The following is a 27,917-nucleotide window of genomic DNA, read 5'->3' as shown; positions in this document are numbered from 1 at the left end:
CACAGTAGTTGGAGTAAATTAAAAGGATAGTATTCAAATGTCATTTTTCTTTCCTCCTACCTCCCCCAAGTAATTTAGTCAGGGAGCGGCATGCATGCAGCCATAGAGAAACTACATGTGTAATTTCCCCCCAAATCTAAAGAACATTGTCTATAATAAAGTAAACCTAGGAAAAAAAATGAGAAAACCTTGTTTGAGGACTAAATCCATCTTGCTTATGGCAGACTTTCTCCATATTATACTATCATGCTTCTCCTTGTATAATTGTAATGGATCCATATAGTAAACTTGACAAACTAGTCAGCATTTTAATTCAATCTACCTAACACTTTTTCTTGTCTTATTTACACTATCAGGATGTGCTATTCCACCAATAGCAAATGAATTAGCTGTAAATATCATTAAGATTTATATTTACTCATAGAAAGTTTTGTCTGATGTTGAATTTGTATTGGATATCAGAATTCTTTGATGAAATAGAGATTGAGTGACTTTTTTGGCCTCACTGATGTAGAGAAGCAGTACTATTGACTTCAGTGGGGAAAAATGTGAGATAGGTAAGCATGTTTTTTGTCACTAAATGCTGAATACCTTTACTTGCAGAATTACTAAAATTTTTAGTCTAGGCAGTTAGTTTTAAGCTTGGCTAAATACGTTATTTCTTTCTTTTGTTGGTGTCATGTCCACATTTATGAATATAAATTTTTGCTTAATGAATATGTAATACACTCCTAATTGCTTTTATGTGTGAGATAATAATTTTTCAGACTCTCAAGTTTTAGCCTTTTTTTGTTTTCCTTTTATTTGGTAAATTAAAAAAATAAGTAAAAAAAAAAAAAAGTTATTTTCATTTATTCAGTATTGAGGGAAATTGAAATTTTAGGTTAATTTGTCATTTATTTAATAGACTCTAATGTAACTCAAAACATCAAAAGTTAAGTCCCAATGTAGCCCATGGAATCAGTTAAGTACATCCAGAAGTTGATTTAGAGCATTTATGTCAGAAAGAAAAATACCTTATCTGGCTTGCATAAGAACAAGTAATTTTATGTAATGATACTTAAACTTTAAAACTAGGTAGCTAATTTACTAAATTTCTTAAGTCAACCTTTAAATTAAAACTAACCAAACACATTGTATTATGAAGAAGTGATTCTGTTCTTTGAGTTCGAGGAACCAATAAATAGCAGTTTCCACAGTAATGTAAATTATTTACTTTTTTTTTTTTTTTTGAAAGCCGTACATGATCTTGATTTTACTTTCCTATTTTCCATCTACAGTAAGATTTTCATAATATATGATACATTAACAAATTTTTTAAAACACAAACCCACTCTACTAATCAAAGTAAGTTATTAAGAATTTGATCTAGGAAATACAACTACCTTTAAAAAAAAATAGAATCATTTTATCTTGATTTGAGAGTGATGTTACTGAGAGGAAAAAGAATATATTTTGTGGAACATTTAATGACAAAAGATGTTTTATTGAAATGTAAAGGCCTGAAGGACTTTAAACAAAAATATTTTCCACATGAAAGTCTTGTGCACTTCTTTCTGTGTTTGAACTGTGGACAAGTAAAAAATAATAGCTTTGTTTATAATAATCTTTGATTCATAACCTTATTTTTCTACTCTGTATTAATGGTTTCAAAATCCATATTAAAAAAGAGAGTAAGTGGGCAAGTGAAAGCATAATAAAAATTATCAAAACCTGCATTTTTCAAGATTTTGCATTAAAAAAAAAAAAGGGTATTCCAGTCAACAGTCATTTTTATCACTTTGTATTTCCTGGTAGGTGAGAGAAAATAAAACTCTCTTCTGACCTCTTAAATGAAACTGGGTATGTGAAGAACAGAAGTAAACAAACAAAGGAGACCAATTCCCTCCAAGAAATCATTTCAAAATTGCATAATCAATGGTACACTAATCAAGGATTGTGAAAATAGTTCGCTGTGAGCTAATGTAACAGGAATAAAGACACAATTATTTGAATAATAAATACATTAATGAAATCTGGGGTTTCCTTCTAAGCAGTGTTTTATTTTGGTTGTGTTCCTCCATTTCACCTCCTCTCTACTTGGAAATTATAATCGATGGATCTATACCAGGGAAATGTCAATGTTAATGTCATCAGAATTGTACCCTCTGACATGAAATACTGAATTAGTACTGAGAGTGAAAATGTTACTATGATTGGTGCTTTGAACCTAAGCTAAAATAATCTAAAATACTTTGGGAATGTTGACAGAAAGTAGTAACAACAAACTTCCAATTTCTGAATCCATTGCAACGCTTAGAATCAAATAGGTATATGTGGCATATTGTGGGCAGACAAAAGTAAGCTTAGTGCTTTTCTATTAATTGGAAACCACGTGAACCTAGTATGATGTTGGGCCTAAACTGACACAATGTACCTTGACTCTCAGAAGGCTTACTGTCTTAGAATTAGTATCGCATTAATTGCATTTTCATAGCTCCTGTGTGGGAAGAATGAGACACTTTTTTATAATCACTGGTGTTTCTAGAAAGAGTTTTATAATGCTGCTGACATTCATGTGTGAAAAACAATGCCTAGAACAGGGCTGTAAGTGGGAGGAAGGGGGTTGAAGTGAAAGACAGAAGTGTGAACACAGTGTTATGCTCTTGGGTCTGATGTCTCATAGATGATATTGCCGCTGTGTGAAGGCAAGATACTCCCAGGTCGGACAGCAGCACCTGATCGAACCTACTCCAGAGTTCCCTCAGGAGCAAAGAAGGAATGCCTTGCCTTTTAGTGAGTGCATACGATCATATCCAGTTGGTTTTTTTTTGTTTTTTTTTTTTTTGTTTTGTTTTTGTTTTTTTTTTTTGTTGTTGTTGTTGTTGTTTTGTTTTGTTTTTTTTTTTTGTTTGTTTCATTTTGTTGTGGGATTTTTTTTTTTTGTGTTGTTGTGTTGGTTTGTTTTTTTTCTTTTTTTTAAGATGGAGGAGTTATGATCAATTGCTGCCCACTCATCCAATTCATGTTCTAGATAGATAGGGGAATAAACCTCTTTAGGCCACAGCTATGACTGTGAATCATTCATATCTGATAGTATAACCTTTGTCTTTAGTTGCAGTTCTTCCTAAAATGGTGACTGTAAGACTTGGAAATGTTTTTTGACTGTAACACCATGGAAAATAAGAATCCTTCTGACTCTTCTAGCATGTTTTATACAGTCTTAGATGCTTACCTATCACCATGTCGGCCTCCAGCTGAGTCACTAAACAGAATGATCTAAGATTCCATGACTTCTTTGCAAGCTTCCTGTCACTTACATTTACATCACATTTATAGTGAGACCAAGAATCCACAGATGTGTTGATTTACATTTTAAGCTCTTTATACTGAACTGTCTTAATTTCAATAAATAACAAGGCTTAGGAGCTCTGGAAACCAGACTACATACATATACATATTAGAACATTTAGTTAAAGTCTTAGTTCCAGCTAGAGGTGGGACAATTTTTAAATTTGCATTGGTAAACAACACTGGGAGGTACCTACAAATGTGGTGATTTTTAATCACTTCTTTAAAGGAAGATATTCGATTAAAATATAGAATGCAGCTGAAACAGAACTATAGCGCAAAACCACTGGGTGAGATACATCAAGATATTTCATCTAAGATGTCATTGTACATCATGATAACAGTAATACCTCCTGACAAAGTCCTTGCTCATGTGAGCCATCACTGTCACATCTGCGTGTTTAACACTTTGTCTGTAGATCTCAGTGAAGGGCTAGAAGATCTCAAGTAAGACTTTAATTTTTATCTTTTTCCACCCCCCTGTTTCTGGCTGAATTGGTTAATGAACTAATTCTATGGGATTCTTAATTCATGATCTAGAGGGTTTTTTCTTTGTTTCTTTGCTCTGGTTTCAACAGTACCTTGTTCTGCAAAATGTATGTGTTTGGGAGGAGGTCATTTAGAAGAAAACAATCTGGTTAAGAAAATGCAGGTGAAATAGTTTTTCTGCTTTAAGTAAAGCTGTGAAAAAAATTTGAAAAGCAGATGAGGCTGAGACAGAAGTTGAGGGTTGTTTAGTAGAAAGTTACTACATAGCTTACAGAGTGGTGGCAGAAGAATCCCATCTCCAGCTGAAACGGCAGGAATTATTTAGGGTAGGCTGAATGTTTTACCAACATGTAAATTTGTCAAAGATATGAATAGTTAATTGGAAGTCTATCTGAGACTTTGAGAGATTTGAAGAAATGTCTGTCTTTGGTAATATTTTGCCAACCTTTCTACAGCACTGATGTCATTCACACAATATGTTGGCTCCCAGTGCACACAAGAAACAGTTACATGACTGTCATGGTTTGAGCCTGGTCGGCAGCCAACCACCACACAGCCACTCTCTCTCCCTTCTCTTCTGGCAATGAGAAGGGACAGAGAACCAGGTTTGAGGTTCGAGATAGGACTGGGATGGGGAAAAATCACCCTTTATGGGCACGAGCAAAAGGCAGACTCATTAGGGGAAGAAAAAAAAGAACATACATTTATTACAGACACTAACAACACTTAACAGAGTAGGACAGTGAGAAGCATTGCCACATCTTGAGAACACCTTCCCCCCACCCCTTCCTTCTTCCCGGGCTCAGCTCTGCTCCCAATATCTCTACCTCCTCCCCCAGCAGCACAGGGGCATGGAATGGGGGGTGCAGTCAGTGCTGCCGCTGCTTCCATCTTAGGTGGGGGGAGCCTCTGGAACTTGTTCCCCCTGCTCCATCATGGTCCCCCTCTCACAGGAGACAGTCCTTCACAAACTTTCTCTGAGGTGAGTCCCTCCCACAGGCCACAGCGTTCCCCACACTGCTCCATCGTGGGTCACCAACTTTCTCCAACTGGATTCCCTCCCACCACTGCAGCCCTTCCCAAGCTGCTCCAGCGTGGGACTCCCCCGCATGCTGCAATCCTCTCAGCACTGAATTACAACAGCGGGGTCTGCCTTTTCCCACAAGACCCCGGCCTTCTTCGGGCACAGAACCTTGATCAACCAGGTGGAAGCCACAGTCTATAAATCAATGTCTGCTCCACTGTAGATCTTCATGGGTGGCAGGGGGGGCCGCCCTGCCGTCTCACCACAGGATACAGGGGGGTCTCTGCTCCGGCACACCTCCCCCCTCCTTTCTTCCTCTGTTCCTCCACTGACCTTGGTGTTCATGCAGCTGCCCCAACTCCTCCTCACAAGTCCCACTGCCTGTCACCACGTCCCTTCTTAAATACATTATCGCAGAGGCGCAGCTGATGGGCTGAGTTTTGGTGCAGAGGTAGAGCTGACTTGGAACCGGGGGAGCTTCAAGAAGCTTCTCACAGGGGGTCTCCCCTATATCCCCCTCCCCTGCCACCAAAAAAACTCCACCACTCACTCAACCCAGGACAATGACTAAGAACCACATTGCCGATTCTACTTGGTTCAGTGTGTTCTGGCGGGGTGGGAGAGGGGAGCATGGGGGGGAAAAGTGTATTTCCCACAGTACCTCAGCAACATGGCTGGAACCCACATGGTATACAATACAATTTATGAAGATAAATAACGTTGTATATAGGAATAACACTACTAAAATCAGCACGGCTGCATAATCTGAACTCCGAACAGTTCCTATCACCAAAATCTGTCCTTTTGGGCAGCCTGTGCTTAAGGCTGAAATTAGATTAATGCAAACCTGACCATCACTTGTGTCTGGGGACATAAATCTTCCTTTATAAATCAGTATAAGGAAGACCTTTGATGAGAAGAATGTGATATTTTTTCAGCCTGAATTTAGTGCTGCAAAAATAGAGAGCTTTTCTAGAGGATGAACAGCATTGCATTTGTGAACTCTGAGGTGAGCATTGGGAATATCTATTGTTTCTTCTTTTAAATCTGAACATGTATATGCCAGATCAGCCCTGTGGATTTTCCTTGAGCGAGCAATGCCTGGCAGGTGGCTGCTTTGCCCTTCAGGCTTCACCCTGGGCCCCCCTGCACAATGAGTTCATGTATTTTGTGATGGCTCTGATATTTAAAGTGAAGCACATGTTTAAGCATGATGTTGGAGCAGAGCTGCAGCACCTCACCAGCACTCCATGAAGCACAACACTCTGAAATGCTCTGCTGCAGAGCATGCTGCAAGGAATACAGGTGGGGTGAGCACAACAACAAGGATATTGCTCCTCAAGTCTGATTACCAGGTGAAACCTTGTTTGTGCTGAATGACTTGCAGCAATACACCCGTGAGCCCTGCTGGGATGCACGTATGAGCAAAAAACATTAAAAAGTGTCCAAATCATGATTAGACCATATTCAGACATGTGTTGTAACATTGCAAAACCGTAACTTTTGGAGTTCAGGAATTTAACTACCTTTATTTAATTTGCATCTTATATTTGTTTCGAGCCTTTTATGGTTATCTTCCATTCCCTTCTCATTTACATTCCTGATTCCATCTGAAGAGTGTGTATGAGGCAGGGAGAGGAACAGACTTTTAAAAGTACTTAAGGTGGGGAGTGGGGAGGAGTTAAATGTGAACAGGGTTTGTTGTTGGTTTGTGTTTGTTGGGTTTTGTTTGTTTGTTGGTTTTGTTTATGTTTTTTTTTTGGTTGGTTGGTTGGGGGGTTTTTTGTTTGTTTTTTCTTTTTTTTTTTTTTTTTTTTGTTTTGTTTTGTTTTGTTTTGTTTTGTTTGGTTTGGTTTGGTTTCCACTAGCAGAAAAAAACTGCTAGATAATGTCTTCATATTTGGCACTCAGATAATTCAGCTAGCTATAATTAACTCCCACCACTTGTTGCCTTCATACACAAAAGTATGTGTATGAACATATGTATGAAATACACATGATTCTGATGAAAACTGCATGCCTTTAGTTGTGGCATTTGTTTGTCACAAACTAAGCCTCAGTAGGGGATTTCTAAAGATTGCTTTGTGCCTAGGATGAAATAAATGTTTATGGCAGGTGATGCAAAAAGGTTTGGGTTCATGTTATAGCCAGATGAAAACTGAAGGGAATATGAGGGTGATTTAGAAGCAGCTGTACTGAATGAAAATGCTTTCTGGGTAACTTCTGTGCTCTAGGGAATGCAGTGAGAATTATGGCATGGGGACAATGTCTGAGAAAGCAATGCTCCCCCAAATACTTTGAGAGTGCATATCTCTTCTGGGCTGGTTGCTTCTCCATATATATTTTTTTTTTGTGCCTATTAAAAGGCCTACCAACAATGTGATGTTTGAAGCCAGTTGCATCATATTTTATTGTCTGAGTCTTCCGAGCTTCAATTTTGATGGCAATGAATTCAGAAAAATATATTAGGTATTTTTCAATTAGTGTTTTGTTTTGTGTGTTTTTTTTTTTTTTTTTCTTTTTTCTGTATTTTAACTTCAAATTATGAACTTGTGGCATTTAACATTCCACTTGTGTTGGTTGTGGGTTTTTTTGGGGTTGTTTTTTTTTTTTGTTTGTTTGTTCGTTTTTTGGTGTTTTTTTGTTTTTTGTTTTTTTTTTTTTAATAAAAAGAAAAAAAATGGAAAAGGCATGGCAATGCAGATATGTAAAATCACAGGTGAAATCCTGTGCTGCTGTGGGAGTAGGACTTAAAGGTTGTAGACATGAAGGTACTAAGTTTCAGAAGCCTCCTTCTCCAGCGCTGGACTAACACTGTGGTTTGCAAAGCACCTGTATCTTCTGCATTGCTGCATCTGTATTTTGATCAATATATCAGATTGTGGTGAATTAAAAAAAAAAAAAAAAAAAAAAAAAATCATAATTGTTCCCTTTCATTCCTGTAGAGCCAGTAGCTAATTTCCACTTAATGTGTGAATGTTCAAGGTCAGATATGTGTAAGTATCAGTGAATACTCAACACAAATATATCCATAGGCTGACATCCCATCCAGGTCAGAGCCAGATTTTAATATTTTAGGTAAAAGACATGAGATTTTACATTTTGTGTGTGAGCAATATGGCTGTGTTTTGTATACAGTAAACATTCCAGGGTAGGGTCTTTTTTCAAAGTGAGAAGCCTCGTTGGAGTACTTCTGAATAGCGTTTTTCCTTTTTACCTTGTGGTAAATGTAACCCTTTGGAAAAGTAACCTTTAAAATGTTACTTTTAAAGTTATACATAGAAAAAGGTATCAAGATGTAAAAGGCTATTCAAAACCAGAATTGATACATTCTGCAGCCACACACTGTGGGATGTAACTAGATTAATAAGAAATTAACTGCTTCTTTTGCCTGAATGCATGGTGGTAGGGTTAGTTGATAGCCTGCATTGTGTAGCGTGTACAATTTACTGTTTTCAGTTGCTTCAGTGTGTGATTTACAAATGGAAGGTCTTCATAAATAACAAATAATATGCATGCTTTGCATGCTATTCTGTAGCAAAAAAGTATGTTTTTCTCTTCTGGCTGTCCAAAAGGATATTTGATAGTGTCAGCTTTAGCATATGTGGTTGATAGATAATGATGGCCCAAATGCTGCAGGGTTAAAGGATTACTTGTTTTTCACAGGACATAATTAGCTATTACACAAAAGTGTTTAGCTTGGAAAGACAAGTTATTGACAGGAAAATGCACGTATAAAACAAGCGGTAATGTTTATCTGGCAAATTTTGTTTTTATAATTAAACCATCTGGTGTATCTATTAAGATTATATAAATATCAGTGTATAGCTGTCCTAGAAATACATGTTTACAGCATACCTGTGGTACTTATTAGTAGACAGTTCTCAAGAAATGGAGATCTAGCAGGAAGGGTATTGCAGAAATGATTTCCAGAGTAGATATAGCCCTTTGAGATTAATAGGTAACAAAAAATATCTATGCAGGAGGGTCTGACTATTGGTGACCTCATCAAAAAACAGTCACCAGAATAAACCAAGGTAGGCAGTAAATGGCAACATCTCCTTTGTGAATGACCTGTAAGTGTCACCTGTAACAGTTACACATACATAGCTAGAACACCAATTTTTTCCCTTTACATATTTGAGTCTGTACCATTTGTTTTGAATTTAAAGTATTGTATGTGTGGTATTGATCTTTAATGCAAGAGTGACACTAGCAAGCACCAAATCACAAGTCATCCAGAGAAGTCTAGGGTGACAGTTAGATGCTATGATGAGAACAGAACAGTAATAATGTATACATACTCAGCACTTCTAATTTGTTTCAAAAGGATTACTGAAACCTTGTAATATTCAAGCAGCGTAGATATTATTACTCACTTCATTCTTGCCTACAAGAAAACTTTCTGATCTTGCAACCCAGATCTGGTATATTTGTGAGCTGGACTCTGAATTTCTCACTCAGCAGTAAGTTTTAGATCACACTTAATCCAAGTTTGCTTTCCACTGAATCTTGTGTTGTAATACCAAACAAAATGGATGCAAACTGAGTATGTAATGCTTCCAAAATCAAATTCTTTACTACCCTGTGTTTGTAACTGGGCTTGCACATCCATTTCATTCATTCTGACTCTGGTGATTATAACAGGTTAAAAAAAAAAAAAAAAGGCATAAAGTTGCTATAGTGAAGAATCACACCTTATTTATTCATTGATATAAATAGCTAGTTTGAAGATGAGCTTCAAAACTCAATGACTATTGTGAGATATAAACAAAGCTCCCTGTATCTGTGATGTTTAATTAGGTGTGATCATTCTACCTACATTCTATATAATACCATACAATCTTGGGGAATTTAGGTGGGTGTTCTTAGATTACTGACATTCTACAACAGCTCATTACTTGAATGCACTTTCTGAATAGGAGAGTTGAACAATGCCCACTGTGCTCCCACAATATACATTGTACCTAGTATTGAACTTAGATGCTGTTTTAATGAGAAATAATAAAGGGCAGTTGAAGATAAATTGCTTTCATTATAACCTAACAGTTAAGAAACATAATGTTTTACTTTTCATCTTAGAAATGTGATACTATTCGCCAGAAGCAGAAAAAGGCTTACTAGAATAAAATAATTCTGATCAAGACTTAGTACTTTTTTTTTTTTTTTTAATAAAATAATTTAAAAAGGCCCCACCAAAAAAAATCCCTATTGTAAGAATGATGTTAGGGTGTGTCCTGTTGTTAGCGGTTGCAATCGCGAATAGAACTTACCCACACACAGCAGTTAAGCCCGCACTTCTTTATTCCAGCGCTGGGGAACACGGGGGATAACTCCGCCAAAGACGTGTTCCCCAACAGGTACAAAGCACAACATATTTATACACTTTTTCAGCACAGTCATGGTTACATAAGATCAACAAAATTCACAAAGTTTAGTTTCAACTTAATAATGATTGGCTTCCAGTTACCTCACCTTACCTATATTCCTATTCTACAGAAATCATTGGTCATCTTTACTGATTGATTTGAATAGAATTGGGGGAGGGTAATGATCAGCATGTTCATGTTATTTCCTGGGAGTCATTATCATATGCAAATGTCTCTAACGCATGCATGGTTATGTTGGACGAGGGTCCCCTGGTGCTCGTCAATAGTCTTCCTCACTGTGTCCGCTGGTTGAACTCCATCCCTGTGCATGCTCAATTCATCTTTGGCCGATGCTCATTTCTTCTTTGGTTGATCTTCCAAACCAAACCCAGTTCCTTCTGGTAACTACTGTTTCAAATCAAGATCCATAACCAGTACCCATTGTTTTGATTCAGAGTCCATAACGATTTCCATAGTAATCGAGGCAAACACGATGTTAGTTGCTCCTAAGATCTTAACATATCATATGTTCTCATAGGTACTATAACTTCATTTTAAATCAAATCCATATTTTAAACTAAAATCAAAATAATATTCTAGGATTCAAGCTATTTTGTTAAGGTAACTACAACACTGTCATATGAGAGGGACAGTTCTTTTTTTTTATTATTGAGGATATTCCAAAAGGAAATTTGATTTCAGATACTACAGGAAGCTGAGACTCAATAGCTGTTGCTTGTCTTTCTGAGGATTTGACAGCTGGTAAAGTAATGACTGTATATGATCATTATAGATTGAATTTGACCATCAGAGTTTTCAAGAAATCTAGTATCAAGCTCAGATTTCAGTCTACTTCTGAATCCTGATGATTGTGTTATACATCCTTAAATTTGTCTGGTGCCTTTCTGTTGTTATAGTGAAATGGTAAAAAATACAACAAAACACCTAACTCCATTCTCCTTCTGCTCTCCCTCCCTCCTGCCCAACAAAAAACCTCCAACCAAACAGCCATCTCCCACAAAATATCAAACCCTGCTTTATTCCATCTTAGAGAGTTATATTTTGGCTTTCCATAAAAAGACTTTTCTACACACATACCTCAGGAACATTTATGATGAAGCTCTTTGTGATTCTTCAAGATGAAAACAACCATATAAATATAATTTTAGGCCTTCACCACCTTAACTTTCCAAAGACATCCAAATCTTTTATTCTGTAATTCATTTGCTGACCTTTGGCTTCTGTTTTTCCCACTTGAGGAATCTATTCATTATGGTCCATCTGTTATCACTTTGGAAAGACCCACAAGAATCATTTGTGCACTGTGTTCTGATCATTGTGTGCCTAGCATGCCTGCTTATCGTGGGACCTGCTACTGTGATTAGGAACATGCTTTGCTTTTTGCTTTATGACTTACTTAGCTTTTTGGCTATATGTGTTTGCAAAGGTATCAGCTTTTCAATGTGTTCATGGAGTAATGCTACAGATTTACTTTCCTCCGAGTATTGAAGAACTTTGCAAAGAAAATTATACCAAATGCAGTTCTTTGTCATTTACAATACATATGGAGACAAGTAAACAAGTCCGGATAAGAAGTAAAATCTTCCCCATAACACCTTCCATTGATTTTTAATTGTGAAGTTTGGCTTGTAAAACTAAGATTAGAACCAGATTTCTCCAATATTAGTAGGAGAACTCTATGATTCGGGAATTTCCAAACTGCAGGTTTTTTGCCACATACAGCCAATGAAGTATCTTGTGTATGCTGCAACAGGTTTGCACCGCAGCCATCCTCAGTAGAGCATGCTGATTGTCAGGGATGTAAAGGCTGTGATATTTCTTCCAGCTGCTCATAGAGCTGGAGTCTTCTGCACATGAGATGCTAGAAAACCATTCAGCTGTACATTCTTTATCCTGACTTCTTCCTAGAACAAGCCACAGTATTAGTATTTTGTATTGGCTTTTGCCACTGGTCCACTGGTGCCGTTTAAGTGACCAAGATGAGTATAACATGCAAGAAACAAAGACATAGTGAAATGCAGCTAAATAAAGTAAGACATAGCACACCACCTCTGTGAAAATATTTTTTTTCCAGTGAGATGGGTTTTGTGGTCCTCTATATGATGTTTTATCTTTCAGTGGCTTTCTGCTTTAGGAAGGATATCTCAGAAAAAGACTACTGGCTTTGACCATTGCTGGAATACATCTTTTCTGAGAGATTCTGAAAATCTTGCTTTTACTCTTTAGTTAAAAGTAGAGAGTGAGGAAGATCACATAGGATATTTAGCACTGAGGAGACAGAAAGGCTTGTTCCAAATACTAAGGTTCTTATCAGTGTAACAGAAGGTAGGACTTCCCTTTTTTTTGAAAAAAAAAAAAAAGAAAAAAACAAAACAACAACAAAACAATAAAAAATCACCAATCAAACCACAAAACTAAACAAAAACACCACAAAAAAAAATCTCAAACAAATCAACACTTTAGAATCAGAAATAATTTCTTTTCACACTTTGAGCTCCAGAGTGAGCTCCAATCGATTTCCTTTCTCAAGAGAAACATACAGAGAGAATAGGAACCATATACTGACAGAAGTTATAAGAATGCATATAATAGTTGAGAGTAAGGCAAATGAATGAATGGAAAACAACAGCAAAAATGAACAGCTTAAGGAGTAGGTAGAGAAACAAGACAAAACAAGGATAGTCCTAAATGGAGGCACACACACTTATTGTGAAGAATCAGGTCTTTGATAAAAATGTCTGATTCTACGATAATAATTTGTTATAAAAAATGCTCTGAAAGGTCTCATCTGCATGTTTCCATTATCTCTTTTTTATTATATTGTTCTGTGGTTTTTGGTTACTGGAGCTGGAGGCTAGAAGGAACAAGTCATCAGGATATGATGTTTTCATGGGATTTTTGGAATGTTCATAAGTACCCTAATGTTTCTGTGGGAAAGACTTTTTGTGCAACTTCAGGCTCATATTACTTGACTCAATCACTTCAACTAAACATCTGTACTTTTTTGACCTTATCTGGAATAACTGTCTATGGTCAAACAAAACAATTACATTAATGACTGTAACTAATACATACACATAAAGAAATAAAGTAAAATATCCATAATACAGGTCACACTGGGTATACCTTCTCTAACACCAAGTAAAGAAATTCAAAATGGTTACTATTTATAGAATTTATTAGAAAAATTAAAGAAACAGTACACCAAAAAATTAATAAAAATCAGTCTTGTGTTAAATATGAGGGGTTTTTTTCATCATTGTCATGTGAAATACTACAAACAAAGCACCCTTTCAAAAATATTAAATTGCTACAAATGATTTGGTAGTCACAAGAGAGAATATTTTGTTTTTATGAAGCTATTTATTCAAGTAAACTAGACATTTAGGTCACAAAAGAGAAGTCATGTGTCTCCATCCTTTGGACATGCTTTGCTCTTCAAAGTGCTATCATTTACCTCAATATTTGTAAGTTTAGAGTATCTTTTCCTTGAAGCTAAATTGAAGATGATGAATCTAGCTGAACATTTATGCAACATCAAGCAACAGGACAGACATAAATTACCATATATTTATTAAGTAAATTAAACATGACACCTTCAGGGCTGTGACTTGAAAGTGCTATAATGCAAATGAGATAGATACAAAGGAAGTTAGTGGGAGAAGAGCAACAAATGTAACCCTGTCATATGGCATAGAAGGTAGGTGACTTCCAAAATTCCATTAGAAGTCTGACTCTTCAGACATAAAAATAGTGTTAAAATCATACTCCATCTAACTAGAGAGTAAGCAGGAAGACTACTCCAAACTTTTGTGTAGAAAAACTTTCATTATGGTTTCAGATCAATGGTTTGTTTTCTGAACTGTTACACAAAAAGTGCCTCTTACCAGAAACTTGTTGGCCAAAGCACTTTCAGCAAAAATATAAATGCAATAACAACTTCACAAACTCTGGGGGGATTTATCTCTGGGATATAATAAAAAAAAAAAAAAAAAAAAAAAACAAACCAAAAAACAACACCCAACCTTTGCCTAAGATGAAAAATCAAAAAACTTGTAGAGGGGCCAAATTAACTTCTTCCCTTCTTTTAAATTAATTATATATGTTTATATTAAAGAGTTTTGCTAGCTGATCCAATTATATTGCCAGTCTGGTTTTGTCTATAAGATTTACTTCCTGAAATCTTTTAAAAATTTTTCTTTGCTTAACTAACAAACAAACAAAACAGCACCAACTCTAAAAGGAAAGTTTCTGGATTTATGCTTGCAAAGACAAGTGTTAGATTGCTATCTGGTAGAGAACAGAAATGTATTTATCTCCTTCAATTTTTGATGTCCCTATACTTCTCAGAGGAGACTAATGTGATTTATCTGTTTTCTTTTTAATCTATAGGGCAATATTTTAAAAATGGACAAGAACAAAATGGAAGGGAAGTTCCTTTTGCTAAAACTTATTGGTACCTTAGGACATAGCTTCAATCAGCATGAATGGGACCCAGAAACACCTGAGTTAATGCTGACTTAATTCAAGAACCTGAGTATGTGTAGCTGTGTGGGCATGGTTTTGCATCTAAATCTACCTTCCTAGCTGAGATTTTACTCAGTTGATTGGTGTGACAGTAGTGTCTATAAACTTTTGGGATGTAAGGCAGGGAGTGTCCTTAGGATATACTAGTAAATCCTACTTTACCAGCTATTTAAATCTTGCTTATAAGTTTTTGCACTTAGATAATGCACTTAAAAGCACAACTCCCCATTGGAATTCGTGGGTCATAAAATCCAGCACCTGCAATTGTAAGCAGTCAAATCATATAATCTCTTTCATAAATATTGTGCATGTGGGGAAGGGCAGATTTATGAAGAGTTGATGCATGAGTGGAGTGATTAACTATCTGTAGCCAATTGTCCTATGGAGCTGGCAAGAAAATTGGATATCAAAACTTCAATATTTTCTTTTAGTTGTCATATTAATGTGTCAGAATTTTCTAGCAAGGTCACTGCTGTTGGGGAGACAATTATTACAATGTGTTTTGTAATGGGAATCTAGATATGCTTTCTGAGATATTTTTATGAGTTTCTGCTCCCTTTTATAAATTTCCATCTTGTTATGCTATCAACTGCTTGAAATATTTGCTCACTTAAGGCCCTACTACAAAACAAACACTCAAGTCCACCATTGTATCTGTCAGGAATCTGACTAATTTGATTAGGAGGTACATAAGCAGACATATCATCCTGTATGAAGTCACTTTTACACCAACAGGCTTTTATATCATACTCCTGCGCCTGAGAATTAAGAAGTGTAGTTACTTTCTCCCTGAGTGGCTGTCTGCAAAACAGAAAGGATTTTGAAAAGCCACGGGAGGTTATTAGCCAGTGTTATTTTAAAATTATTTTTCATTTCAATTTGAGGTGAAGGTTCTATTTGTAATGTCATTTAATAAAGCAGAGGCTTTCTTTCTGACACATGGTGACAGAGTATGGGAAATTGAACAAGACTGGCTGGTTCCTGAGAAATTACAATAGGGATTTGTGTAAAAGAAGTTGATTATGCTGCACACTTGTGTCAGTGACAACAAGATACATTTAAAATCAATTTCCAAGGGACAGAACTAGTTCTTTGATCTGAAAAAGATATAATTTTTGGATGGAAGGTTAGCTTGTAATAAAAATATATGTTAAATTGCAGGCTAAAAATTTTGGTCAAATTATTGTTTTTTTCTTGTAAAGACAAATATAGAGTAGCCATTTCTGGCTTCACATGTTAAGTGTTTCTAATAATCAGATCCTAGATATCACTTTGAACTTACTGAACACATCATAACTGAAATTTTACTTTCTCTATTATGTGTGCATTGGAAGACTCTGTTATTAGTAACTACAGGCATCTTTCAGGATTGTTATGTACTTGATCTCCAACTATAAAGTGTGGACATTGATGACCATAAAAGTTCACTGTTGTCTTTGGGTCTTTTTATATTTATTTAATATATTGCAGATGAGTCACACTTGCTTTGCCTGTGCCTCAGTAAAAAGAAGTTTTGTAACTAGTATGGTCAAGCTAAAGCCAGGTTAATAAAACTTTCTACATATATGAATCTATACAATGGGGGTGCACAGTGGATCAGTTACAGCCGCCTTCATTTCAAAATGTGGCCATGGAAGAAGGTAATGCAGCCATTGCCTTTTAAAGTACAGATGGATAGCTAAGATACTCAGTTCAGATAAGGGACAACAGGGTCTGTGTCTGTTGGTTTTTAGAGCCATTTGCATATTTCCCAGGAGGAAGGTTATGTGGCAGCTGAAAGAATTGTAATACCTATGACAGTTTGGGATGATGTCTCTCTGTGCTTGCTATTCATTTCTCACATTCATTTTGATCATTTACCGTATGACTAATAACAAACCAGATTCAGTTAGTGATTCTTTGGAGACATTGAAATATGAAGCTATCATCTGCATCTGCTTGAAATTATTCCAGAACACATCCTCAAGGGTTATATGGACGAAAGAAACCCCTGAATGTCTGGAACCATAAGAACTTGACATGTTTATCTTTTTCTCTGATTTTGAAGGTAAAACTTGTGATACAGTGTACTACATAACAAAATATGGTATAGTTTCCCAAATAGATGGGGGATAGCAGGTGATCATGCATTTTTATTTAAATTTATTGCTCATGGAAGTTTTGATGATTATATAAAATCATGATCATCAAGATAGATATAGGTCATGGCTTCTTTTAAAATAAAAGTTAAAATACTTCTTACTAAAATGCATTTAACCTGTCCTGTTAGGAAGTTCATTAAATAATACAGTGTAATGTATCTATAATCATTAATTCATAACAGGCTCTTATGTAATGTATTAAATTTGCTACAGAACACAGCACATGCTCATCTTCCTCCTTAAGTTCTTCATGCAGTGTGAAAGAAGACAGAATATGAGCTTAAACATCTGATCTACTACTGGAAAATTTTATAAAGACTACATAAGTACCTACCTCTTGAGAAATTTATAAAAATAGTCACACATTATGAAAGGCAGTGTGGGGGAAGGGAGTCGGGGAGTAGGAAAAAGACATGAACTGAAGAGAGGGAATATATCTCTTTATTTCATGCTTTTAGCAATCTATCAATATCAGTACTGCCTTTACATAGTAACAGTGCTATTAATATTCATCATTGCATTGCTTTAAATGTGCAGATAAAATTAATTGGCCAGTAGAGACCAAAAACACCCCCAAGTACAGTTGTGCACTTCTTATTTCAATTACAGATCTGAAGAAAGCACTGGCATAACATAGAGAAGAGCTTTTGAAAGCAAGTTCTGTATATAGCTAATGTAAATTTTTGATGAATTTTTAAACACAGTATTTACTGCCTGAGGACTGAATGGTGGGGAAATAGTGATTAGACAACAGCTTACCTCCCATTTACTGGTGACATCATACTGGGATGAAAAGGTTTCTTGTGAAACTTTTGAAGACCAAAGACACTTATTACATGGGGATAGTCAGCTTAGGGTTCATGAGTGAGAAGCAACTTCTGAGCAATTTCAGCTACAGGATTAAAGAACCCAACAAAACAGCTATTGGATGGTGATGGTTAACATTAACTTGTTGCCTTGTTATCCCAGTACATCTTCAGCCCTACAACATCTTGTAACAGAGGAAGAGGACCATTGTTATATCCTGCTTATCAACAGCTCCTAAAGCTACACAGCCACTTGGTAAATCTTTGAAGTCATCATCAGACCCTGAATACCCTCTAAGGAGTGAAATCCTCACTGGAAGACACTTATCAGCTTTGGATTTTCTGAAGTCTAGTGAGCCCAAACCCAGAGTTTCCAGGTTCTGTGGCTCTTTAAGAAGGTACTTCACTATTCCCTTTCCCCTTCCATTCCTGCACCTGAGAATGAATTATATTACAAATTAAATTAAACTGTTCATTTTTAAGATTGGAATTTGGTTTGTGAGATACTATTTTTGTAGTCAATGCTTCAGTTTTAACTTAGCTATCCCCTTGCTTGAGGGACACAGTATGTCAACATCTCATGCTGCCAGAACCATCATTTTCAAGAAAATGATGACCTTTGAAGGCATTTCTTGCTGGAGGATTATAGGAAAATGTATCTGATATAGGTAGTGTGTGAATGCAAAATTGAACTGCCAATTTGGCATCAAATCCCCAACTTGATATGCTTATTCCATACCTGGAGACATTCTGTCAATTAGAAATTGGATTAACCCACTGTAATAGATGTGGGGTATGGAGATATACCATGAAGGAGCTGTTCAGAAAGAAATATGACACTCTTGCTGTTTTGTTCCTTTTTCATAGATGATTAGCCAGGAAGTTTCTGTTCACTTAACTTTCCACTGAAAATCTATACTTCAAAATCTGAAAAGGCAAAATTCCCATAATATCTTTCCATTTGACCTGGTGACATGTAAGACAAAGTCACAGCTAAACTTGCTACTGATTCTTTGTTGTCCTTGAATTAGATGTTTTCACAGTGCTAAAGAAGCAGATTATTTGGTTGGGAAAATACATTTCTATAGAAATAAGAGTGGTCAGAAAATTTGAGGTTAGTTAATATTGATGTAAATTGACCGTAAACCCAGGTTCCTAAGTGCTATGCTTTGTCTTATCACAAGACTGAATCTTTTTAAGGAAAGGAACTTTCTTTTCATAAAGGCAATACATCTTATACACTCCTTTATATATCGAGGGTTAAAGAGTAAATTAAGAGTTAGGATTTTCATCCCTTTCTCCTCTTCTTCCTCATAAAAGATGAAGAAAGGTAGCAACACACGTTTAGATTCAGTTTCTGGAAAGTGGATGGACTTGTTCTTTAGGATATCCTGTGGTTTTAACCAGAGGATCACTTGATGACCACGTTGATCGATTAGATCTGACACAGCTTGCACGTGTTAATTCATGCTGTTTTCTACAATGGCATGAGGGTTGTAGCAGTTGGATAGCATATGCTGCTAGTCTTCTGCACGTTTATAGTGAATTTGCCCATTAAAGCCATGCATAAATAAAGCTCCATGGTGATTGATGGGGCTGGACGTTTTCTTACAACATATGGCTATGGATTTCCAGTATTTTTGTTTGTTTGTTTATTTGTTTGTTTGGTTTTGGTTTGTTTGTTTGTTTTTTCCTGGACATTTGAGAAAATTAATCTTGTTCTCATGCAATTCATCCTATTACCATAGGAGAAACTGTGAAAGATTCATAACCTTCTGTATGGTTAAACAATATTTGTAACTGAGATACCATATGACTGAGAAAATACCTATCTGGTGTTTTTTAAAATTACTTATTATATAAATTCTAAATGGGATTTAAAGCCAAGGCCTTGTAAGGAGTAGGAGTCACTTGTGTTCGATAATGTTTCCATACAATTTTTGTAGTATTTTTGTGGTTATAAATTACGGTATGAATTTTGTCCAAATTCCAATTTGTCTAATAAGTGTATTCTTATTTCCTAAGTACTTCTCCCTATATTTTTCCAAATGAGACAGATTCTTCTTCATTTTTGACTTGTAATTGTTCTGCAATTGTGCTTTACTAAACTTTTGCCTTTATTTCAGGATCAATACAACAATTTTTTGATGTCTTACTGTGCACTTTGTGAAGTCTTTTGCATTGAAATTAAAACATTATTTAAAAAAAAAAAAAGAAACCTCAAAGTGATCTATAGTAATACAATATAATTTGATAGTATTTTATATCCATTTTGATTCATTTAACTTTATTTTTATGAATAATAGTTGAATGATAACACTGTCTCATTTTGAAGTACACTGTTTTCTATCTGACTCTGAGTGAACACTTACGTTGTGGAGGTTCTAGAGAAGGGAGAACACTCTATACATCCTGACAGGTTATGGCTGTGATATTGCAAGTGGGTTTTCAGCTCTTCTTCTTCACCAGCCTACAGACTGAATAAGTCATGGAGGGACAGTGCACAATAAGCAGGAAAAATGTGGGACAGGAGGAGCATTATGGGTCAAGTATGCAGTCAGCTGTTTAAAACAAACAAACAAAAAAACAAAACAAAACAAAAAAAAAAAAACAAAAAACAAAAAAAACCAAACATGTAGTTAAATGTTATCTGAATGGGTGGAAATCTATCTCTTGGCTATGACTAAAGTTGGTCCTACTGACTGGAGTTTATGCTGATTAGAAACTCTTAATCGTTATTTCTTTTAAATTAATGACCATATAGAAAACCAGTGGCTGTGTCTCTGACAGGAGCAAAACTAGCCTGCCAAGCAATGCTTAGCCCTTTTAATAGAATATGGATTATTTTTATGGATGTTGCAGTTTCAGACTGGTATCTATAAAACATAGCAAGAAGCCAGAGTTCATTGCTTTAGATCTTTTAATTGTCTGTGTGATCTGTCTACATTCTCTCTAACTGTTTGTGGGGACTATATCAGAGCCACCCTTTATTCTGCTTCTAAAATCTGAATTTCTTCCAAAATATAGCAGAGCTCTATGGTTTAGTCCATGCTGGTGGGTAGAGAGAAGAAAAGGCTGGTAGAAAACCTTAGCCATGATAAATAAGCAACTACATTAATCAGCTTCTGTCATCATGACAAAGAGGGCTTCCTGCTTCAAGTATCTACCTTTGCCTTTTGTAAGAGAAACAGAAAGAGAATCAGATTCTGATAATGCTGCACTGAGCTCTCGGGCTCATCTCACTGTAAATATTTAAAAGGCCATAGAAGGCCACAGTGATGTTAGAATTCAGTGACCCTTACTCGAGCAATGATAATGTAAACTAGTAACCCAGTGCCTAGCATAAAAAGAATGGAATCTCCTGATACCTTCAGAGCTTAAGGGTTCAAAGTGGTTATTTTCAGCATGTAAGGTATTCTTTTGCAAAACAGAAAACATGCAATTACTTCAGAAGGATAGAAGGATGGGTGTTCACTGGAAATAATAAAACAATGAAGGAAGCAGCAAGACTTTGTGGCTCGATTCTGCTTACTCCGTTCTCTACCCAGCTATCCCTCTACATATACTTGCTCTGTTTCTCTGCTTTGCCCACTTACACTGTCTTTAATCGTATAATGGAGAGCATGATCGTCATCAGTCACTACAAACACCCCTTGCTACCTCACCACACAGCTGTATGTTTTAGGCTAGCGCTTTGTAAATGTCGGCTCTGCTGCTCAGATGGAGTGAGGTTTTGCTCCCAACCCAGAAGGAAAGGGAAGAGTGTTTTTTTGTGACTCCAGATCACAGTCTCTTTTCCTGTGGGCCAAGTGTACCCAAATTCAAGGCTTGTGGGACATCCATAGTCAAGCCTTCGTTTTAAAGGTTTATACTTGGCATTTAGAGAGATACTGCTGTAGTCTCAAGATTATTCAGACTTAACAAAGTACGTCTCACAGTAGTCCTGAGAGCAATTACTGTACTTACTTTGTTGATAAAATGAGGTACAAAAATGGACAGTCATTCTTTAACAGAGCATTAGTACAAAGTCAATGAATCAACTTAGAAATCAGTCAGGATTTAAGTGGGTAGAAGTTCTGTGCCCACTCTCAAATAGGGGTGAATTTCTCTCTGGGGAGAGCAAACTTTAAAGTTTCAGAAGTATTTACTGGCTGTATGTGTCCGTACTGAAGTAATTCTGGCTTTATTTTCAGAATTGCTGAGTATCCACAGATTTCTCTGCAGATAGTAAAAGCAGCATGCATTTTGTACTTGATTCAAGGTATATAAAATTGAAACATTGTTATATCACCAAATTACTATTTTCAAATGATCTATAAAGATAACCTTTGAAACATCCTTTTCCTGCCTCCTTTAAAGCTGTGTTTAAATGAGGAAAAACTTGTTCATGGTTAAAATGAGAGCACTTTTCCCCTCCAATGAAAAGCTATCACTAGTCCTTCTACTGCCTACAGGACAATACACCTCTATTTGGTAATGAGAAAGCTTTTGTTATACTCAGTATGTTGGTTAAAGGGGAGATGTCTGCCTCATGCAATTGATTCTTTGTATTTATTTCAGAGTGAAATTGTGGGAGAGACTACTACTGAGACACCCAATGTCATTTCAGTTGTTTTAAATATCAATTTGTCTTTAGCAGAGGGGAAAAAAATGAATACAATGTATTACAATACAGCAGTACAATTGTCTGCTGTTTCCATAGCACCTTAGAAAATAAGAGAACTGAAATGGCTTATTGAGTATGTTGGGCAATAGGCAAGGCCAGAGAACAACAAGCCAACTTTGTTTCTGAGTGGATATAGTACAGAAGACAAATAGCAACAATACCAGGTTTACTCATGACACAGCAGTATGCTTAATATCACTGTGTATGCATGGTAATTTACATTCATGCAGCACCACTGATCTAAGGTGATCAGTGTGAATGTCCATCCTGTGGCCAAGGATGCTGGATGAGGTCAGACAGTGTAGAAGTAAGAACCAGCAGCTTTGTGAGGCTTGGATGGCTCCAGTTCAGTTCCTGTCTCTTCACCAAGTTCTCTTTGTAGTATGAGACAGGTCATTTTGGTTTATTTGACTCTTTTTGGGGTTGGGGTGGGGTGGGAAAAGCAACCATATTGTTTACTCCAAATGGTTAATCAAAACACATCCAAGGGGTAGAATATATTCTCATAATATCATAATCATAGAATCATTTAGAGGTTGGAAAAGACCTTTAAGATCATTGAGTCCAACAGTTAGCTTAGTGCTGCCAAGCCCACCTCTAAATCATGTCCCTAAGTACCATGTCTACACGTCTTTTAAATACCTCCGTGGATGGTGACTCAACCACTTCGCTGCGCAGCCTGTTCCAGTGCTTGACAATCCTTTTGGTGAAGAAATTTTTCCTAATCTCTAATCTAAACCTCTGCTGGCTCAACTTGAGGCCATTTCCTCTTGTCCTATCACTTGTTACTTGGGAAAAGAGACCAACTCCCACCATAATAGATAGGGACTATGCCAGGTGATTTTTCTGAGCTGTGGGTGTCATAGGGAAGCCATGCAAGTATTGCAGCCTCTAAAATGCCTGCTGTCTGTGGTGTTGGGGACTTCCTAGCTACAGAAAGTTGGCTATGCCTGATGAGACCTGGTCACTCAGTAGCCAGATAATTTGTTTTAAGTGTAATCTGGTTTTGCCAAACTGTGTTCAGATGAAGGTCTGTGCTCATCCTTACTATACAGTGAAACAGTTATCATATTTTACTGTGCAACAAGGATTGGGATGTAGTAAAATGAATACATTCTCCAGTTGAAAATGGAAGAGAAAGCTAGGTTATCTGAACCTGACTAGGGATCTCAGAAGTTTGTCAGAACATCAAGAGCAAGGTCAGTCTGCTCATAATTGGCATCATGAAATTCTTAACAAGTAATGGTTGCCAGGACATAATTTTATAGCTCATGCTATAAGATCACCTACCATGTAAAAGTTTAGCAGTTTAAGGTGCAAAACACCTTAAAATTTAGAGAAGTAATCTGATTGTAGGTGTTTGATATTTCCATTTCATAGTCGTATTTCAGAAACCTTCTGCAAAGCAAAATATTGACTCTTTTTGTGTGTTTCATTTGTAAAAAACTGATTTAAACTATCCTTCTGTGTAACAGACAATGACCAGATTCAAGTACCCAATGCAGGACATTAATAGTCTTATTTTCATGTTCCTTCTAGCAGGGTTGCCTCCCATACCAAATGGGATATAAACAGATTGTATCACAAAAAAAAACCCACCACACAACCAAACCAGAAAGTGGAGTTCAGGTATCTAAGAAATCTTTCATTCTTTAGATGGCATGCATCTAAAGTAAAGCTGAGGCTAATGGAAACTTCATTTGATGATAATGCTGCAGGTTATTTTAACATTTTACAGCTCTTAGTTTGATTGGTAGTATTTTACTGTCTTTATACATTTTACTGAACTATCACTAATAATGTGTTACATTTGCATCAGAATGATTTCCAAGGCTTTAATGATCTGGCAAGAAGACATGAATTGTTCAGCATTAGACTAGATGCCGAAATGAAATATATAAAAATTATGTCCTACTCACAAGATTTTTGTACTCAGAATCGTCTGACTTGTATTTCTGAAAGCACTATATGCACTTAAAACAACAGCCATAATGAAAGAAAATTTGCTAATGCAGGAGGTAGAGTTTATCACAGTAAATTAAATATTGCTTGAAGTATTTTGATAAAAGAATATTTTATATATATATATATACACAGACACCATCAACATGATTTTAAAAACTCTAGACTGTTACCTAAAAGAGATTTTATCCCAGCTGTCCTCATCGGACCTCAAAAGAAACCCAACATAAACTTTCAGTGACGGTATAAAAGTAAATAACTCTTTTCTTTGTCATTTAAGAAGAAAACCAAATATTTACCTTTTGTCATCAGGCTGAATATCTGATCTAGTAGTTGAGAAATTCAGAGAAGGTGAAAAGGATGGCTCTTCTCCAGGTTTGTATGACTTCGTGCAGACATTATTCCTCTATTGTGAACTTGAAATGAAGGATGTACACACCTTCACTACGTAATGCAAGGACACTCTCCCTCTTGTGTAGCTGCTGCTACACAATAATATTTCCATTTTCAAAGGTTTACAATTTTCAAAAGAAACAGGGCAGATATGTAAGGTTATTTAGGCATCCAAGAAACAATATTAGTAACCAATTAATCCTATTAATTTCATCAAGATCTTAGAGGTGTTAGTTGTTTTGAATAAGCCTCACTGACTTCCTGTCTGGTTTTAACTGAATAAATACATTTGATAGCATAATCCTCATGTACTGGAGATCTGACATTTTTACTGATCCCCTGCCATGAAGTTGAGCTAGAATAAGCCTTAAGGAAATGATTAGCTTTAAGGAAAAAAGCAGCTTTTATTATTGTTACATTCAGATTACAAAGAATATATTGAACACAGAAAATATATAGAACATATAATGTATATTGTTTTACCTGTTTTAATAGTGTCTAATATAGGATCCTGGAGCACTGTTCATTTTTCTCTCTTTTTACACTTATTTTTTGGGTACAGGAAGGTGTTGTTTAAATTTTTATGGTGGTTACTACATTTCAAACACAATTTATTTATTCTTTGAAGTCACATTTTTATGTTGAACATTTTCTTAATATAGAAAAAGTTAATTTATTCTCTCTGTTAAATTGTAAAAATACACTCTGTAAGACTAAAGAAAAATGAAACAAACAAAAAAAAGCCTGTCAAAACTGATAAGAAGAAAGGACAAGATTATTTCGCTAGTAAAATGGTAACTACATTTTTATTTAAGACTGATTATATTAGTGCTTGCTAAATAATAGATTTTTCCAGATGTGACTTAAAAAAAGAAAATTGCTATTCTAAAATGAAAGAAAATATAGAGTTAATAAAATGTCATTATATGTAAATATTTTATCATCACCATGTTTGATTCTGTGATATGCTCCACACTTCCAGCACATTTACACATTTTTATTCTTAGTTTATACCTGTCAGGTTTTTTTAAAAAGTGTCAAATAAAAATGAAAATATAGTTGTCTAGAAAATTATATATACCCCTACTAGATACCTTCTAAATCTCCCTATAGTCAATAGGTTCAGTGGAGCATATAAGGTCTTTGGATAAACTGGAAAGTCTTACTTTTCTGATCAAATGCAGGTTGTCTGGTCAAAGGTGAAGAGTAATGGTGGATGTAGCAATAATTAGCTTGTTTGCACCAACTGATGTCCTGGCAACTCTGGGGAAGTTCTCTCTCCCTTTCTTTCTTTCTTCTAACATTTTCATCTAATAGTTTGACAATTTAAGTCAGTTATAATTTCTGCCTTTTTTTCTCCCAGTAAAACACTTTTGATACAGAACATGCATCTGAATGTCCCTCTATTTTTAATGGTGAGGAAATGTTAGTTACCAACAGCTTGAAACCTTAATTGGTCTGATGACAGGAAAGTAATGGCTGTTTGCAATCACTTATTCTGTCTGATCTTGTATTTAATATCAAAGGATAGATTTTCATTTTTATTGGAAACCTTGAAGAAAAATAGAGAATGCAAATGTAGCTGGGATATGTGAACTTTCTTAGAGATACCATAATATTGTTACAGGAAACAGGTATGTCTTGCATTTTACTTTGCCTTTTAAAAAACAAAGGATGGATATATCTTGCTCTGTTTGTGGTCATTGTCTATAAAATTGTGTTATGGGTGCCTATTCATAATTCCTATAACCCCACAAAATACTGTAACAAAAATGAAGACAAAATAAGAGAAGATTGTGAAATTTTTCTGAATGGGAATTGATGGTGTAACTATTAAGTCTGCAATATTCCAACATTAGATTTCTGACCAATCAAATGACCAACATCACATCTTAAAAATGAAAGTTTCAGATTCTCAGAGCATTTTGGAATTTTCTTGGGTTTTGTTTTGGGGTTTTTTGTTTGTTTGTTTGGTTGGTTGGTTGTTTTTTTTGTTTTTGTTTTTGTTTTTTTTTTCCCCAGATGATGGTAAAATTCAAACATTCCATCATATAAATAATTCACACTAAGATGTGTATTTCTAATCCCCACTGCTGTTCTCAAGAAGAGGCTTCTTTATGACCAGCAGAGATTAGCATTTTGTATCCCCGAAGCATGAGAGAGCACTACTGTAACTTTCATGGCTACAGCATTCCTGCTTTGAAAATAAGCTTCAGTAATTAGGTTCTGTAAACTGACTACACATTGCATATTTAAGTATTTTCTTCTTTTTCTATAGTATCTGTAGTGTAGTGTATGCAGTAAAATTAATAAAACCACACATGTGTTTTCAAATCTTAAACAGATCCTTAAGATTCTGGCACTGCTATGATGATATTTTCATACTTTGTTTATTTTTTCATAGACTAAATAGGGATTTATTCTAGTGATACATAGAGCCAGTTCTCATTATATATTAATGCTGATGCATCTGATGTCTGTTCATAGATGCATGACTGTTGAATTGAGGACAAGTTTTCATTTTCTTTTATTTGCATGATAGTACCTGACTTTCAGTCTAGTATTCAAATACCATTGTACCTGCAAAGACTATCTCCTTTATTTCAGTGAGAGTAGAGTTAGGATCTTGTTCCATGAAAGAGTTTTCCGAATGACTTATTTGCCAAAAGAAAGCTCTGGAATTGGGTAAGGAAGTTAATGAGTTCCCACTTGGTATGATCTTGACAAATGTCATTGGGAGCTCAGTTCTCTTGCTTAAAATCAGAGATAATGCCTAGAATCTCAGTTATATGTTGGCCAAACAAAAGATGACATAGGCCTACCTAACTTGGGATTGAAGGCAGCCTATAAAATGGTAATAAGTGATCTTTCTTAATTGATATGACTTTTATTGGATCAGCTACAGTAAGTTCTCTACCAAAAAGAAGGGCTTAAAGAGAATGTGAAGCTGAGCAAGCAAAACCTGGACATCAGTTGAAAGAGATACAGGGAGGGGAAACCCAGATTACTGGAAGTAGTGAGAATATTTGTAGAAATACTTTTAATGATATTTCTGGAATATTTCCACAAAGCTTTATTTTGTGCTTCTAGAGATACAGATAGAGAAGATCTTTACCATGCTTAATGTTAAACCCCTAAAATAAGACTCTGACACTGTACATGTCAGGTTGGTAACCTCTATGTCATGGT

The 27,917-nt window shown here is 35.8% G+C and overlaps 1 protein-coding gene across 3 annotated transcripts in view; it reads left to right on the top strand.

Annotated features, from left to right (window-relative positions):
- The window catches only part of LRRC4C (leucine rich repeat containing 4C), a 560,440-nt gene that overhangs the window by 381,836 nt on the left and 150,687 nt on the right, over positions 1-27,917 (top strand). Inside the window, exon 1 of one of the 3 annotated variants that reach the window (XM_033010750.1) lies at positions 18,085-18,105. The exons of the other annotated variants lie outside the window; for them this stretch is intronic. The gene's annotated coding sequence lies outside the window, so the exon portion shown is untranslated. Of the gene's footprint in view, positions 1-18,084; positions 18,106-27,917 lie in introns of those variants that run through there. 3 annotated transcript variants of the gene reach the window in all.

This window comes from Tyto alba, unplaced genomic scaffold (genome assembly GCF_018691265.1).
Source record: "Tyto alba isolate M040663 unplaced genomic scaffold, T.alba_DEE_v4.0 Super-Scaffold_18, whole genome shotgun sequence".
Classification (NCBI taxonomy): Eukaryota; Metazoa; Chordata; class Aves; order Strigiformes; family Tytonidae; genus Tyto; species Tyto alba.
This window is presented reverse-complemented; position numbering and strand designations above follow the sequence as displayed.